The following is a 5,437-nucleotide window of genomic DNA, read 5'->3' as shown; positions in this document are numbered from 1 at the left end:
AATAATATATATATATATATATATAATATAAATATTATAAAATTAATAACAAGTATAATGAAAAATATTATAAAAAATATTATAGATTCAATTTAAATATAAAAAATACTGAGAACCTATGCTAGATGTCAATTAAACAAGATTCTGATGCCCGCTGAATGTGGACGCCAACACCATCCATATGCTACTTATGGGATATTTACGGAAAACACTGAATTTACTTTTCAAAAATAAAATAAAATTGGGATGACTATTACAACAAACTATACTACAATGATTACAATAATACCGCCAGAGTAATAAGTTGTCCAAATTGTCAGCTAGTAAAAACATATTGATAATTGGAAGGCCTGATTTTTTTTTCTAAAAAGTTTTTCAAACTCCTATAACCCCTTCTTCCTTGCCTAAAGCAACCACTACTTTCTTTAAAATAGCTTCAACAGGCAGATGTGAATTTTCAACTGCTTTTGATATAGATGCCCACTGCTCTCCATGCCTTGGTTCTGCAGCAATGCATCTCTTTAGAACATCCTATTGGATCTCCTCAGTTCCATGCTGAAGTTCAAACTTGTAGTATTGGGCCCAAAAATCCCCATTGTCTGGTGCAAGAGTGACTGCCCTGTTCAACCAATTCCTGGCCTTATCAACCTTCCTATCATTCCATAACAGCTTGGCAACAACTGCAATCACATATGGATCATGATCACATTTCTTGAGTGCATCCATACTCTTGCTCTTTCTCTGAGGCCTTGGAGCCATCTCAATTGATGCTGCCCATAATATGCCACTGGTCGAGCACTCCTGTGACGCCTTAGCCATCAGGATCTCACTCTCTTTCTTATTGCCATGCCTTGATTCAGACCTGATAGCAGAAAGCCAGAGCTCTGGATTTTGAGGGTTCCTCTTTCTAGCTATAGTAAGAATTTCCCTCGCCTTGCTCAGACCACCCATTTTTTCCTCCAATTTAGCAGCTGAGAGCCATAGAGTAATGCACCCTGGACAGTTCTTGAGGCCTTGCTCATAGACCTCACGTGCAGCCTCCAAGTTCCCAAGACGATCTTCAAGCTGTCCTCGCATTAGCCACAATTTAAAGAATGCAGGATACTTTTTAAGCCCTTCATCAAGCAGTGACCTCTCCTCCGCAGTGTTTCCCAACTCTCTTTCAACAATTGTTGACTTCATCCAGACTCTTTCTGTACCACCTCTCTCACGAGCCTTGGCGAGAAGCATCCTTGCTCTCTTAGGCCATGATTTTCAAACTCCAGCTTGAATGCAGCTAACCATATCTCCTCTGAGTTAGGTATTGCAGCATAAGCCTCCTGCAAAATTGCTCGAGCGGATGGGACATCCCCTGCAAGCCACTTTTCCTTAGCTCCCATCAGCCATAGCACCTCTGCTCTCAGACAGTATGTCACTGCTTTTCTCAGTAAGGCATCCAATGATTCTCTAGTTCCATGGCACTTCTCTAGCTGGGCAGTCTTAAGCTAAATACTTTTCTTAGCAACAAACACTGTAAGGGCATGTGCATAGATCGCACGTGCAGTTTCAATTGATCCCCTCTTCTTGCATTCCTCTGCATCTGCAACCCATGTTCTCTTTCTATCTTCCTCTTCAACTCCAATAGAAATTGTGTTACGAATTATTGCCTGGCAAGTCACACCAGACCCTGATTGCTCTGCGGCCTCTGTCTCCTTCATCCAAGCTTCTCTATCAATCACTACCCCTTCCCTCTGCAGGGACCTGATTCCCCTCTCAATAATCTTGCCCACCATGGTTGTGTTTCCATTGGCCTCCTCAAGCTTCGCAGCGGTGATCCAGATCGAAGGTTCCTTGGAAAGCTTCTCCCTAGCCTTGTTGAGAACCTTCTTTGCCTGATCGTATGTCTCAAGCCTTGTCAACGCAAGCCACAACTCCACATGTAGTGGACAACACTCCACTGCCCTGTGAAGCAAATCCTCATTTGCCAACTCCACCACAACCTTCCAAAGCCTCACAGAGTCAGGAATATGCTCCAGCCCCTTCCTCAGCACTCAGCTCTATCTCGCATCATCATGTTCAAGCTTTGAAGCTTGCATCCACAGCTTCACCGAATTGGGGATCGCCTTTACACCGCACGCAATGACCGCTTTGGCTTCATCCGGACTCACCAATCTGCAAGCCTCCAACCATACATCTTCATTCTTTGGGCATTCTTCACAACCTGAAATGTTCAATATAAAGAAACGAATCGTAAAAGCCGAACATTTAATAAAAAATATTGAAAGGTTTACTGGAATCTGGAATTTGACTCTTAACAAAAAAAGAGGACCCATAATTCATAAAAATACAAAATAGACAACACTTTTGAATCAAATATCAATCTAAATAAAAAAAACTTGCAACCTACATAACTGAGAAGTTAAATCACCAAAATCAAATCTCTATAAATAGGATGTTCTAATAGAAATGAAACCTTAAAGAGCTGACACTTCTCAACTAAATTTTAACTAAATTCTGATTAAATTCAACTCCTGAATTTCAATTAATAAAAAGGTTCTGCAGGGCAGGAACATACCTTTTTGAATCAAATGTCGTGCAGCCTGTATCTTCCCTGCAACCTCCTCTAGCCTCGCCGCCGCAATCCAACCAGGAGGATGCTTCGGGTTAGTCTACGTAATCGACTTGAGCAATAATCTGGCCTTTTTAATATCCGAAATCTCCGCATCACTGGTAATCTTCATACTCTTGAGATCAGTCAGATACCCCTTGGGATCCACTACAGTCAACCCTGAAACCGAATCAGATAGCCTATCGAGCTTCAAGGACAGCATAGTCCCTCTCCCCTCTCCAACAGCCGTGAGATCAGTCACCGGCGACTGTGCCCAGGGTGTCTCCGTGCCACCGGCAGCCCTGCTTTTCGGATCCAATGCACTGACGTGATCCTTCTCTTGCCTGGCCTTCTCCAGCAATGTATCCGGAACTGGAACAAAACTCTCAAACCTCTTTTTCTTGTTCTGAAGCGAATAATCCCCAATCTCTAGTATGCTGTCCCACTCCTCAGTGGAGAGCGTATACAATTTCCTCTTAAGGTCTGCAAACTGCTCTGTAATTTTAGGGTTTGAGGCTTTGTACTTCTCAATCTCCTGTTTCATCCTTGCCTCCCGCCGGTCCTTGCGGCGAGAATCCCTTCTTTTATCAATGCTCTCCCAGACGGCATCGACTTCCTTGTCGTCCTCATTGTATTCGACAGAGGCAAACAAACCCACATCGTTACCCTCAAATTCATCGAACTTCTGGTTCTCATCATATCCCTTCTCGTTGTCTACTTCTTCTTCCTCTTTAGCACCCGCAGCATCGGCACTGCCCTTGCCCCGCCCTCTGCCCGCTGATGCGCCTCCTATGGTAGTGGCGGAGCGGTCTGGCAGGTCCGGGGCGGCCCTCGCAGGCCTGATATCAGACCACGTGGTGAACCCCGTGGCCCCTCTACCCAGCCCAACCACATAGTTCGGTGGGGGTTTTGTGTTGATAAACTCCAGCCGGGGCCGGGGAACAGCTGGCGCCTGCATTCTTCCTGCAATGAGGAGTCGCAAAGGCGGTAGCCAATAGAACAGGTTTCCAAGTGATCACTCTGTCAAGTTGCAGACCCTCTCAGCGGCGTCAACACCTCCCTTCACTTGACGATTTGATTTCCTGCAGTCGACTGAACCGAAGTGTATCGTACCAACACGATTCGTGAACCCCGTCAATTGGAAACAAAAACAGGATGCTAGGAAGGAATAGAGTCCAGACAGGAAGTATTTCCCACCCGAATGCTCGTTGGTTGCCTCGACCTGCTATTAGTGGGTATCTAAGATTGTGCCATGATAGTTTGTACATGCAAAGGTTGAGGGCCTCGGGATTGTGATAAAGAGGACCCCGTGAGAATGTGTCTTAATATATATTTTTTTAGTTAAAATTTGATTTGCAACAAGAGAGAGGAGGCATGCTCATTCTACAAAAAATTTAGGTTTTGTCAATGATGTGGGTGTGGTAAGTTTGTTGGTGCCCATAAGAAGATATATGGATGGATGTTACGTGATAGTACCAGCCTTAAGCTAGGTGTCGGTGGAAGTGAGCAAGGGACTTCATAAGTTAGATGGCGTTTTTGGTGAAGGTGACAAGGGACTTCATGAGTTACATGGTATTTTTAATGCAGTAGTAATGGGGAGGATCCACTAAATCTTCATGATCTTTGGAATTTAGTTGTTATTCACACGGTGCTTTGCTTTTCTTATAAGTGGTGACCAAATATTATGCTAAGGTGGGATTGTCTTTGGAGTAAATTTGTGGAGCTAGATCCATTGGAGATGTGATTCATTGGTTGGTCATATGGTATTTCTTGTAATTTTTGGTAAGGAAAAGAAACCTTGCAAGGTTTTAAAGTGAAAGAAAAAGAGAATGTCACTAGTAGTTAGAAATTTTGAGAGTCAAACACATTTTAGAGTTATTTGAAAAATACTCCAATTGGTAATTTTATTGGTTGACACATCTCAGTAGACAATCTAAATGAATGGATACAATGCTAGTAGGCTCTAGTTTTTAGGTATGAGCCTATTTTTCATATTCTATCATGAGGGTGGCTAGGGTTTATTTTTAGGAGCATTGAGGATGCTACACCAGTTTGGCTAGCAAATGGTTTCAAGTTCTCCATTCCTGTCCCTAGAGCCATGTGACCCTTGTTTTCATCTACGGGCGGAGATTGATATATGTATTCCAATTTGGATCAAGCTAAGAGGTTTGCCTATTGAGATGTGGACATATAGGACCATCACTGACATTGGGAACCTATTGGATAAAATAGTATCGATGGATGAATCCTATAAAACAAACCCTCATTATATTGTGGCTCATATTCATGTAGTGTGAATAAGTTTGTTTCTTAGCCTTTTCCCTCCTTTTGTGCAAAATTAAACGATCTCTCGCTTGGAGCATACTACAACCGAGATATCTTTTAATTTTGCACAAAGGGAGGGGAAAGGCTAAGCAACAAACATATTCACACTACAATGTAACAATCGTTATGTTAATAAAATGCACATCTCCATTGTGGCTATGCCCATTGATAAAAGTTGCATGGTATATTGGAGCTTATATGTTGTTGTGGACCACATCTTGTAACTAACGGGGAATTATATTTTGTATAGAGAGGTATCTATGTGATATAAACAATTCCAAGGCACACAAATTTTACATGTATTTGACTTAGTAAAGGGCATTTTTGTTGGGAGGGCATGTGAAAGCGATATTGTGAGAGATTTTATTAATTTTGATATAGGAATGGGGAATGTTGAGCAGCAAACATCTTCACACTACAACCAATCAACCATTATGTTAGTACCAAGCACCACTCCTTGTGGCTACCCATGTTGGCATAATGATCATGGTATATTGGAGCTTATATGTTGTTGTGTTGATGACA

General features: G+C 42.4%; 1 pseudogene; it reads right to left on the bottom strand.

Annotated features, from left to right (window-relative positions):
• Positions 1 to 312: 312 nt before the first annotated feature.
• Positions 313 to 3,545, bottom strand: LOC149205557 (protein STABILIZED1-like; annotated as a pseudogene).
• Positions 3,546 to 5,437: the final 1,892 nt, after the last annotated feature.

This window comes from Pinus tabuliformis, chromosome 1_2 (genome assembly GCF_031772625.1).
Source record: "Pinus tabuliformis cultivar Carrire ecotype Pingquan chromosome 1_2, CPIR1, whole genome shotgun sequence".
NCBI classification, from domain to species: domain Eukaryota; kingdom Viridiplantae; phylum Streptophyta; class Pinopsida; order Pinales; family Pinaceae; genus Pinus; species Pinus tabuliformis.
Note: the sequence above shows the minus strand (reverse complement) of the source record. Positions and strands in the feature narration are given on the sequence as shown.